A 13,053-nucleotide genomic window follows, 5' to 3' on the forward strand; every position below is an offset into this window, starting at 1 on the left:
ATTTTACTGAATAATTTGGATATTGTTCAGCATCAAAGGAATGTGGGATGGTTTTAGCGAATCTGTTGTACCGTCCATCCTGGATGATGGTTAATGACCGACACCGGAATATGATTAATGGGACAAATAAACAACTGACGGTTAAAAAGCAGTTTACAAAAACTTTTAGTTTCCTAAGAGCCTCCAGCCAGCAGTCTTCGTGAACTGAATCAATACGTGTTTCAGGGATCGCAATAAATTCCTCGAGACAATATTCAGAGGCAGATTTTTTCCATGCGACAACGAATACAAGACTGTACACTATCTGATCAAAACTACCCAGACACCACTACGTAATGTGGAACTGACTACTAGATGTCAAGAAAGCAGACAAGGAAGTACAAAAGGAGACGCCGAGGGCTGTGTTGCCAGCAGAGAATTAACAGAAGAATGGGTCGGCGAGGAGAGGTAGCTTCTTCGAATGTGGACTAGTCATTGGATTTCACTTGAGTAACATATCCACCAACGATATTTTAACCCTTATAAGGCTGCCCAGTCGACTGTTGGTGGTGTGGTTGTGACATGGAAACGCGAAGGAACCACCACAGGTAAACCGAGACCAGACAGATCTCATTTAATGGCGCAGAGGGACCGTCGGACACTGCTGAGGATGGTTGTAGAAATCGCACGAAAACAGCGGGAGGAAATAGTGGTGAGTTCCAAAGAGCCACCAGCAGCCCAATTAGCACTAACTCCCTAAGCACGACAGTCGGCCGCGGGGTAGCAGCGCGGTCGAGGCGCCTTGCCAGGGTTTGCGCGGCTTCCCCCCGTCGGAGGTTTGAGTCCTCCCTCGGGTCGGGCATGGGTGTGTGTGTTATCCTTAGTAGGTCAGATTAGGTAATGTGTAAGCCTAGGGACCGACGACCTCAGCAGTTTGGTCCCACAGGTACTTACCACAAATTTCCATAATAGTCGAGTAGCTCCTCATAGCCACATACTTCTGTATTCAGTGCTAAGAGATGCTTGAGGTGATGTGAAGAGCAGTGGCATTGGACGGTGGATGGCTGGAAACGAGTGGTTTGCAGTGATGAGCCACGCTATACCCTGTGACAATCCGATGGCACGATTTGGGTTTTGCGAATGCCCAGTGAACGTTACCGGTCATCATCTGTAGTGCTGACAGTTAAATGTCGAGGAGGTTTTGTTACGATCTGGAAGTTTTTTTTGTGCTTGGGGTGGTACAGTACAGGAATTGTTGGGAGATGTTAATTGTTTATATTAGAATGACAACGCGCCCTATCATAAATCAGGATCTGTGAGGCAATGGTTTGTGGACAATAACATTCCTGAAATGGACTGGCCTAACCAGCGTCACGACCTGAAACCAATGGGACAACTTTGGGATGAATCAGAGCGTCGATTTCGCTGCAGATCCCAACATCCAACATCACTAACTTCACTAGTTCGGATGCCGAAGATTATGATGTTTGTGAGGTGCTCAACTGCGGGGTCATCAGTGCCTGCACAAAGTCCCAATTTCTACAGAGTCCATTGTTTTTGTTTTTTCCACAGTCCAATCTAGACACTGTCACGAATGATGATGATGATGAAATGATGAGGACAACACGAACACCCAGTCCATACGCAGAGAAAAAACCCCAACCCGGCCGGGAATCGAACCCAGGACCTCATGTTCCAGGGGCAGCATCGCTAGCCACTAGACCACAAGCTGCTGCGGATGTCGAAGAAGAATGGCCTGCCATTCCTCCACAGACATTCAGATATCTCGTTGAAACTCTTCCTAGCACATCTGAAGCCGTCATGTAGGCGAAAGGTGGACACATCGCTCATTGATGTCCACTAATATGTTCCCAGATACTTTTGAGCAGTTAGTGTAGTTGTACAAATTAGCACTATCATAGAAACAAAGCTTTTCCCTTTAAAATTATTATCTGCTTCTGTGTCTGAGGAATGAGACGTGAAAGTTTGGCCTCACCCCATTTTCTTATATGGTATCTACATCTACATATCTACATACATACTCCGCAATCCACCATACGGTCCGTGACGGAGGGTACCTCGTACCACAACTAGCATCTTCTCTCCCTGTTCCACTCCTAAACAGAACGAGGGAAAAATGACTGCGTATATGCCTCTGTACGAGTCCTAATCTCTCTTAGCTTATCTTTGTGGTCTTTCCGTGAAATATAAATTGGTGGCAGTAAAATTGTACTGCAGTCGGCCTCAAATGCCGGTTCTCTAAATTTCCTCAGTAGCGATTCACGAAAAGAACGCCTCCTTTCCTCCAGAGACTCCCACCCGAGTTCCTGAAGCATTTCCGTAACACTCCCGTGATGATCAAACCTACCAGTAACAAACCTAGCAGCCCGCCTCTGAATTGCTTCTATGTCCTCCCCCAATCCGACCTGTTAGGGATCCCAAACGCTCGAGCAGTACTCAAGAATAGGTCATATTTGTGTTTTATAAGCGGTCTCCTTTACAGATGAACCACATCTTCCCAAAATTGTACCAATGAACCGAAGACGACTATCCGCCTTCCCCATAACTGCCATTACATGCTTGTCCCACTTCATATCGCTCTGCTGTGTTACGCCCAAATAGTTAATCGACGTGACTGTGTCAAGCGCTACACTACTAATGGAGTGTTCAAACATTACGGGATTCTTTTTCCTATTAATCTGCATTAATTTACATTTATCTATATTTAGAGTTAGCTCCCATTCTTTACACCAATCACAAATTCTGTCCAAGACATCTTGTATCCTCCCACAGTCACTCAACGACGACACCTTCCCGTACACCACAGCATCATCAGCAAACAGCCGCACATTGCTATCCACCCTATCCAAGAGATCATTTATGTAGTTAGAAAACAACAGCGGACCTACCATACTTCCCTGGGCACTCCAGATGATACCCTCACCTCCGACGAACACTCACCATCGAGGACAACGTACTGGGTTCTATTACTTAAGAAGTCCTCGAGCCACTCACATATTTGGGAACCAATCCCATATGCTCGTACCTTAGTTAGGAGTCTGCAGTGGGGCACCGAGTCAAACGCTTTCCGGAAGTCAAGGAATATGGCATCCGTCTGATACCCTTCATCCATGGTTCGCATGTGAAAAGAGGGCGAGTTGCATTTCGCAGGAGCGATGCTTTCTAAAGCCGTGCTGATGCATGGACAGCAACTTCTCTGTCTCAAGGAAATTCATTATATTCGAACTGAGAATATGTTCGAGAATCCTGCAACAAACTGATGTTAAGGATATTGGTCTGTAATTTTGCGGATCCGTCCTTCTACCCTTCTTATATACAGGCGTCACCTGCGCTGGTACATACCCTTCCACGACTATGAACGTTCCCCAGCTTCCTAAGCCCCCCCCCCCCCCATGAAATGTCGCAGTTATTGATGATGTTTGCCGCCAGCGTTACGAAACGTAATAAACTTTGCGTCTGCCAAGGCCGGGAGAAGTCCCATCCATCGCGGAAGAGCGACTACGCGCGTGCGATGCAGGTCAGATGCGGCCGAGGCCTTCTGTAAGTGAATGATGTCGACAGCAGCGGGAAGAAGCTGAATCCTTGGCGCGGCCGGCGCCGCTGTTGCACCACACTCCTCAGACAGGTTATTTGGCAGGGCTGTCCTATCCTTCCCAGCCTGTAGGCTTTCACGCCAAGCGCCGGCCGGACAAGATCGACAGGCCAGAGAGACCTTCACTCTCGCGCCCTCGCATCGCGCTGCACGGCTCTGACAGTTAGTTCCCTGACGCCGCCCACTTGGCAGGCTGCTTTCCCCCAGTTTTTACTCGTTCCTCGCTATTGTTCCCGCCTCACGCCCGAGAGCGTTGCTACAGACCTGGACAATTGCCTGCCCCTCGCAATTACCCTAACAAAGGATTCCCGATTCGCTATTACGCCTATGAAACTCGTCGGATAATACACGTCGTTTACGAAGATTGTACTTTATTCGCCACTATCCGGTACTTTGCTTTCATTGTTCGAACACTTTCGATCAACTTGGCTTCGTGAGTTATGCGAAGCTTAATTAACGTTTCCTAATAGCCGCCTGTCGGTACTAACGCATCGCGAGTCGTGTACAAGTATAATATTAAAATAAAATTAATTCCATATTTCTATTGTAGTAGGTTATAAATATACCACTAGCTGCGTATACATCACTTTGGGCCCACATCACATGCATCCGCAAGAACCCCTCCCTGCCCTGGAACCTGGAGTGCAGAATTGTTATTAATATATTGAGTGGATTCTGCGAACGCCCATGGCCCACACTGCAGAAAAAATTGCGATTGCAATACGAAATCTGTCTCTCCATTGGTCTTGAACTCTCCAATTCTATTAACAGTACAGTGGACTGGCATCATACACAGATTGCGTACATCTCGTAATACGCTTCGAACATACTGATATTCGCACAGAACATTGAGAACTACAGACAACATTGATCGCGAGAACCACTGACAGCCAGTATTCGTTATGTGTGTACTATCATGTACACAAATAGTTTACAAATCAGCATGCATTATGAGCTTTGATGTATGGCGGTGGGACTAGGACTGTAAATGAGAAAATTATTAAAAAATTAAAGGTTGGTCAGCGAGCAATGGATGTACGTATTTTGAGACGAAGTAGAAAAACAAACGAATGAAATGGAAGACGTGATACGTCACTTTTTATGTTTCCTGTCGTTCTTTAGTTACTTCTGTATTATTACTTATCTTCTTGGAACTGTGATCCATCTATGTAAATAAATGAAAGGCTGAAACTTCCTGGCAGATTAAACTGTTTGCCGGACCGGGGCTCGAACTCGCGACCTTTGCCTTTCGCAGGCAAGTGCTCTACCATCTGAGCTACCCAAGCACGTCTCACGACCCGTCCACACAGCTTCAATTCTGCCAGCACCTCGTCTCCTACTTTCCAGACTTCACAGAAGCTCTTCTGCGAACCTTACAGAACTAGCACCCCTGGAAGCAAGGATATTGCGAAGACATGGCTTAGCCACAGCTTGGGGGATGTTTCTAGAATGAGATTTTCACTCTGCAGCGGAGTGTGCGCTGATATGAAACTTCCTGGCAGATTAAAACTGTGTGCTGGACCGAGATTCGAACTCGGGAAGGCTGTGTTACACAATATCGTGCTTGGGTAGCTCAGATGGTAGAGCACTTGGCCGCGAAAGGCAAAGGTCCCGAGTTTAAGTCTCGGTACGGCACACAGTTTTAATTTGCCAGGAAGTTTCATATCAGCGTACACTCCGCTGCAGAGTGATAATCTCATTCTCGAAATGAAAGGCTGTTTGTTTTATGCTATGTGCGTTTCGCTTTATTTGTTGACGAGCCATCGTCAGCGGCCTGTAATACATGTTTGTTGTGCACATAACTGTGTTATTCAACTATATAACTCTGTAATTACTGTATGTAATGTTTTAAGATCTGCTACCAAATTGCAGTGAATGCGAATGGGGCCATGTGAATGGAGACCGAGGGAACAAAAAAGTTCTCTGCTGTGTTCCAAGATGTTATAAACTATGGAGACGATAACCTGCTTGAAGGCAGGTGAACGACATGAGAAAACTCACACGAACAACGGAGGTAAAAAGTCTTTATCTAGCAGTAGATGCCAAATGACTGAAAATGGTGATGTTGATGCCATCTAGCAGTAGATGCCAAATGACTGAAAATGGTGATGTTGATGCCACGTACAGTTATTTTTGTTCAGATACATATACGTCATATACGTCCACATATACACTCCGCAAGCCATATTAAGAACCGGCCGCGGTGGCCGAGCGGTTCTAGGCGCTTCAGTCCGGAACCGCGCGACTGCAACGGTCGCAGGTTCGAATCCTGCCTCGGGCATGGATGTGTGTGATGTCCTTAGGTTAGTTACGTTTAAGTAGTTCTAAGTTCTAGGGGACTGATGACCTCCGATGTTAAGTCCCATAGTGCTGAGATCCATTTGAACCATTGTAGCCATATTAAGATGCCTGGCGGAGGGTGCCTTGTACCTCTACGAAATGCCCTTTCCTATTCCACTTGCGAACGGAGCGAGGGTTAAACGACTGTCTATGTACCTCCGTACGAGCCCCAATTTCTCTTAGCTCATCTTCCCCGTCCTTACATATCTCCGTAATTCTTGCATTTTGATCGAACCTACCGGCAACAAATCTAGCAGCTGGCTCTCAATTGCTTATATGTCTTCCTCTAATCTGAACTGGTGGGAGCCCAAACACTAGGGCAGTACTCAAGAATGAAACACACAAGTGTTCTGTACGCCATCTCCTTTATAAACGAGCAATAGTTTCCTACAATTCTCCCAATCAATAGAAGTCGACCATTTCCTTTTCCTACCACTGTCCTTGTGCTCGTTCCATTTCATATCATTTTGCAACGTTATTCCTAGATTTTTAATCGACCTTACTGTCTCAGGCAGCATACCACCCATACTGTATTCGATCCTTAATGGATTGTTTTTCGTATTGATCTGCATTAACACACTTTTCTACATTTAGAGCAAGCTGCCATCCATCACGCCACGTAGAAATTCCTGTATCCTCCTACAGTAACTCAACGACTACGACCTAACATACACCACAGTGTCATCAGCAAACAGCCGCAGATTGCCGTTAACGCTGTTTCTCGGTCGGGTCGTTTATTTGTATAGTGAACAAGAGCGCACCTTCGCACTTTCTTGGGGCACTTCTGACGATACCCTGATCTCTGATGAACACTCGCCGTCGAGGACAAATATTGGTTTCTGTTAGTTAAGAAGTCTTCGACCCACTCACATATTTGAACCTAGAGACTTTCATTAATAGTCTACAGCGGTGCTCCGTGCCAAAATTTTCTAGAAATGAAGGAAAATGGAATCTTGCTCTTGCGTTTCATCAGTGGTTCGCAAGGTGTCCTTCGAGGAAAAGGCAAGCTGAGTTTCGCAAGAGCGAGCTTTCTAAATCCGTGTTGATTTGTGGACAGAAGCTTTACTGTCTGAAGGAAAGTTATTACACATGAACTTAGAATATGCTCAAGAATTATATAGTGCTTCTCTTTATTTTGGTAAAATGATATGGTGAAAATCGGATCATTGGCACGTTATTCTGTATTTTTTTGTTCGAACTGCACAAACACCATTTTTGGTAGTGCTTGTGTGTTCGCCCTCTTGACCGGAGCGAAGAGGGAGTGGCTGTAAAGTAGTGAGATGTGTTAGATGTTCAGCAGAGATATGACTACAGGAAGGGGGTCGGAGAATGGCGGTTCGGGTTGGGGGGGGGGGAGGAAGGGTGTGGCATGAGTATAAGGGAAGAAGCTGGGAGGAGATGGCAGGCGCGAATGAGAACTGCTTCTGGAGAATAGGAGGAGTGTGGTAGTAACTGGATGACATATGTAGAGGCGTTGTCATATCTCGATATTCACTATTATTTTAAGTGTTCTATAAATTTAAAAAGAGTGTAGTTTACCAGGTTGGTCTGGTTGTTTGAGTTCTTTCTTTTCTGTTAAGGTTTTATAAATATGGTAGTTTTCTTGTAGGGTGAAAAGATATTTCTTTTTGTTTATCCTTAAGAGTTCCACGTTTGTGTGTCTAGTGATAATCTTATGCTGCTGTTGGTGTAAGTGTTCGGCAAAAGTTGAATGATTTAGAAATTTTTGTTCATTTTTGACAAAATCATAACACTTTACGGTCACAATAAACATTAGCAGCTGCTACAATAGGAAAAAGGAAAACCTTATATTAGGACTTCAGTTTATGGACAGTGGCATAAACATGTAACACCGCGAAGTGAAGCGCCATCGGCCGCCGGAGGTATGTACAGTATGGACAGCTCAAAAAAATATTCAAATGTGTGTGAAATCTTATGGGACTTAACTCCTAAGGTCATCAGTCCCTAAGCTTACACACTACTTAACCTAAATTATCCTAAGGACAAACACACACAGCCATGCCCGATGGAGGACTCGAACCTCCGCTGGGACCAGCCGCACAGTCCATGAATGCAGCGCCTGAGACCGCTCGGCTAATCCCGCGCGGCAGTATGGATAGCTCCATTGTCTCTGTTATTGTAATGACCCACTCTGTTTTACATATGGTTTCACTACTCCAACGGCATGTGTTCCATTTTTTATATTTTTATATGAATGATTAAAATATTACTGTAGTATTTGTCATATTTTATGGTTTTCGTAAGTTAAGATTGTCTTACAGAGGACGCGCACATCTAGCGTAAAGAGTAGGGAAAGAAAAGTACATTTAGTTGTACCTACATAAATCCCCGATTTTTGACCCTATGTTTAGCTTGACAACGTATGAACATCTATTCAACAAATGGCAGCCGTAAGTATCATCCACAGGCATTATAATAGCACTTTACTTGGCTCACAACCATGTCTAGTGAACGTATTTTTAATTGTTTTAGGTATTAATATAAGATATTCATTTTCTCTGTTGTAGCGTCTGAAGATGATCATTGTGTGAAGAAACCTATTATGATTGTCTCATAAAAAGTGAGTGTTTCAAAATAAACAAAAGTTTGAAATAAGTCAGTAATCGTCTCCTTTAGCAAATTGACAATTCCTTCATGGCTCAGGATATGTGTTAACAACTGATCCATTCTTTTGGTCAAGTTGTGCCATAAATCCCTTTTACTCCCCAATTCGTATCAGTACCTCTTGATTACATACTGACTGGAAAAAAACACAACACCAAGAAGTTTTGCGACATTAAAGGAACATGGCAGACGTGTTTCTACATCTGAAAGATGATGTTTATTCAAATTTCACACCAGTCGCGTAGAGTGGCGCTAGTAGTACCATTATCCAAATCAAATTTGCTTTAAATACCCGTTGTTACGGCCATGAGCGTTAGTTACCTTTGAGATTGGCTGTGCTGACATGATGTTAGTCAAGAATGCCTGTAAGGCGACAAAGACGCCATTATCAACACCTCATTGAATTTTAACGAGGCCGTGTAACAGGGTTACGAGAAGCGCAACGTTCCTTTTGCTATATTGCAGAAAGACTTGGTACGAATGTAGCTACTGTACATTGACTTCTGGCAGCGGTGGTCACGAGAATGTACAGTCGTAAGCAGATCGGCCACCGGACTGTCACGTGACACTACCGAGAGAGATGACCGTATTGTTTGGCGTACGGCTCTGGCGCATCCTATTGTATCTGCAGCAGCAGTTCGAGAAGCAGTTGGCACCACAGTCACACAACGAACTGTTACCGATCGGTTACTTCTAGGACAGCTCCGAACCAGACGCCCTGAAGTGTGCATTCCACTGACCCCTAAGCATCGCCATTTGCGACTTCAGTGATATCAAGCGAGAGCTCATCGGACGACAGGTTGCGTGTTTTCTGATGAAAGCTGGTTCAGCCTCGGTACCAGTGATGGCCGTGTGTTGTTTCGAAACAGGCCAGTTGAGAGCATACAACCAACCTGCCTGCATGCAATTTGTACGTCAATCTGGTGGCTCGATCTGTTGTGCTGTCATTCACGAAGAGCAATCCCACATAGCGCTGTTGTAACCCAATATGCTCTACAGAGTGTCGACATGTTGCCACTCATGAGGCAGTGGACCTACACTTGGAGTTATGGTCTGGGCTGCATTTTCGTATCACAGCAAGAGCACTCTCACGGCTATCCCACGCACCCTGGCTGAAAAGTTGTACATCAATCTGGTGATATGATCGGTGGTGCTGCCATTCATGAACAGCAATCCAGAGGGTGTCTTCCAACAGGATAACGCTCTCCCACATACCGCTGTTGTAACCCAACATGCTCTACAGAGTGTCTACATTCATGACACAGTGGACCTACACCTGGGGTTATTGTCTGGGCTGCGTTTTCGTATGACAGCAAGAGCACTCTCACGGCTATCCCACGCACCCTGGCTGAAAAGTTGTACATCAATCTGGTGATACGATCGGTGGTGCTGCCATTCATGAACAGCAATCCAGAGGGTGTCTTCCAACAGGATAACGCTCTCCCACATACCGCTGTTGTAATCCAACGCGATCTATACAGAGTGTCGACATATTGCCTTGGCTTGTTCGATCACCAGATCTGTCTCCAGTCGAGCACATTTGTGGGACATAATCGGACGACAATTACAGCGTCATCCACAAACAGCATTAACCGCCCCTTTATTGATCGACCAAGTGCAACACGCATGGAACACCATCCCAAAAACTAACGTCCGGCACCTGTACAACACAATGCATGCGAGTTTGCATGCTTCCATTCAACATTTTAGCAGTTACGCCGGTTATTCATGATCCAGCATTTCACATTTGCAATGGCCTATCTCGCGCTTTATCACTTAAATGTGTTACCTAGACAAACGTATTCCCGAAATTTCATTACTCTACGGTAATTACGTTTTGGTGTTGCGATTTGTTTCCGTCAGTGTATATTCGATCTGCCCATCTATTCTTCCTCATTCTTCTGCAACACCACATTTCAAAGGCTGCTACCGGTGTACATTTTTCAGTTCAGTGATATATTCTCCGGAATCTTTCAGCAAGTAGTTAGATAGATAGAGTAATGACTTTGGATTAGTGGAGTACCAGCCCTGGAGTAGTGATCAGTTTAATCTTTTCTGGAAGGTAAAAGCTATGCCGGCGATCTTTATTGAGACTCGGTTTAATACCGCAGGACTGCACAGAATTAGTCCAAGTTCACCAAGAAACGATTCCGAGGGGCAACACATTTTTTTTCTTCCAGTAGGTCGCTTTTATTCAGGATTTCAGTACGCGATATTATTCCCCCACTATTTTGGCTACAAAACCCTATTTTTCAACATAATCTTCGGTCAATGCAACGGCCTTACCCCACCTTATCGGGAGAGCTTGTACGTCTGCATGGTCCCAATCGACTGGTCGACGTCGGCGCCAGCGTCTTGCTGCATTAATAACATCAACATCATCGACGTGCTGCTTCCTATGGAGTACACCCTTCACTGGGCCAATCAGTCGAAAGTATTATGTTAGTTCGAGTGGATCCCAGAGGGCTTACTTCTTTGAGTATCCCAACTGGCGGACGAATGTACATATCAGCATTACCTACAGAGACGTCCAGTTGTGCAGTGAGGTGGTTGATTATGACCAGTTGATCACTTCGAATGATATTGTCCGCACGTTCCAACACTGCAGGAGTCACATGGAATTGACGGCATTTCCAAAAGAGTAGTAAAAGCTTGTTCCCAACAAATAAGTAACTGGCCATTTTTCCAGATGGACTAAAATACGCTATTGTTAAACCATTGCATACAAGGAGATAGATCTGGTGCTAACAGCTACCACCCAATCTCACTTCTGACAGATTCATCCAAAATTCTTGAAAAATTAATCTGTTCAAGGGTAGCATCATATATTTGTAAAAATGAAATACTAACAAAATGCCAGTTTGGTTTTGAGAATAGCTTTTCAACAGAAAATGCTATATATGCTTTCACTGATCAAATATTAAATGCACTGAATAACCTAACATCACCCATTGGGATATTTTGTGGTCTCTCAAAGGCTTTTGTTTGTGTGAATCATGAAATTTTTCTAGATAAGCTTAAGTATTGTGGTATGAGTGGCACAATGCACAAATGATTTAGTTCATATTTAACTGGAAGAATGCAGAAGGCCTGTAAACATTAGCAGAGTTCTCTAACTAGGGAGGTATCAAGAATGGTTTCCCACAGGATTCAGTATTGGGTCCCTTCCTCTTCTTAATACATGTTAATGACTCACCACTCTATATTCATGAAGATGCAAAGCTAGCTCTTTTTGCTGATGATACAAGTATAGTAATCACACCCAACAAACAAGAATCAGCTGAGGGAATTATAAATAACGTCTTTCAGAAAATTATTAAGTGTTTCTCTGGAAACGGAATCACACTAAATTTTTGAGAAAACACAGTTTATACAATTCTGTACAGTAAATGGCATAACACCATTGATAAATATAGACTATGAACGGAAGTCTATTGCTAAGGTAGAATACTCATAATTTCTGGTTGTGTGCATCGATGAGAAATTGAATTGGAAGAAACACATCGATGATCTGCTGAAACGGTTAGGTTCAGCTACTTATGCTATTAGGGTTATTGCAAATTTTGTTGCTAAACATACCAGTAAATTAGCCTACTATGCCTATTTTCATTCACTGCTTTCATATGGCATCATATTTTCGGGCAATTCGTCATTAACAGAAAAAAATATTCATTGCACAAAATCGTCTAATCAGAGTAATAGCGGGATCCCATCCAATATCACCTTGCAGACATTTTATTTACTTATTTTATATTTTATGGCCTTCATTGGACCACTCTAGTCAACTTTATACAAAGAATTTTCCAGTTTTCTGTCAGCCCAGTACTTCTTCATTCTCTCGGATCTTATCCTTCTTTATTCATCGGAAATCACCCTTCCTGTCTATTTGTGGATTCTCGTTTGCAATCTGGTTTGCTTATCTGTGAGTTTCCTCGTTTTGTCAGTTTTGTTTCTTAGGTCTTCCAATGTAATCTGTAGCTCATCCATATCATCTTTGATTTCTATAATCCACTTAATGTTCTACTTACTATTTCACAATTTTTCTATTATTCTCCCGATTATGGAGACATTTATTTAAGGAACTCGAGATATTCACAGTACCTTCGCAGTACATATATTCACTTACGAAATTTGTTGTTAATAACCCATCCCAATTCAAAAATAACAGCGAAGTGCATAGCTACAACACTAGCAGAAAGGATGATCTTCACTATTCTGCATTAAATCTCACTTTAGCAAAGAAAGAGGTGAATTATGCTGCCACAAAAATCTTTGGTCATTTCCCAGATAGTATTAAAAGTCTGACAGATAACCAACTTACTATTTCACAATTTTTCTATTATTCTCCTGATTATGGAGACATTTATTTAAGGAACTCGAGATATTCACAGTACCTTCGCAGTACATATATTCACTTACGAAATTTGTTGTTAATAACCCATCCCAATTCAAAAATAACAGCGAAGTGCATAGCTACAACACTAGCAGAAAGGATG

The 13,053-nt window shown here is 43.6% G+C and overlaps 1 protein-coding gene across 1 annotated transcript in view; it reads right to left on the reverse strand.

The window, feature by feature from the left end:
* The window catches only part of LOC126204276 (uncharacterized), a 681,498-nt gene that overhangs the window by 144,253 nt on the left and 524,192 nt on the right, over window positions 1–13,053 (reverse strand). The gene's annotated exons all lie outside the window — the stretch shown is intronic.

Source organism: Schistocerca nitens, chromosome 9 (assembly GCF_023898315.1).
Source record: "Schistocerca nitens isolate TAMUIC-IGC-003100 chromosome 9, iqSchNite1.1, whole genome shotgun sequence".
In the NCBI taxonomy this organism is placed as follows: domain Eukaryota; kingdom Metazoa; phylum Arthropoda; class Insecta; order Orthoptera; family Acrididae; genus Schistocerca; species Schistocerca nitens.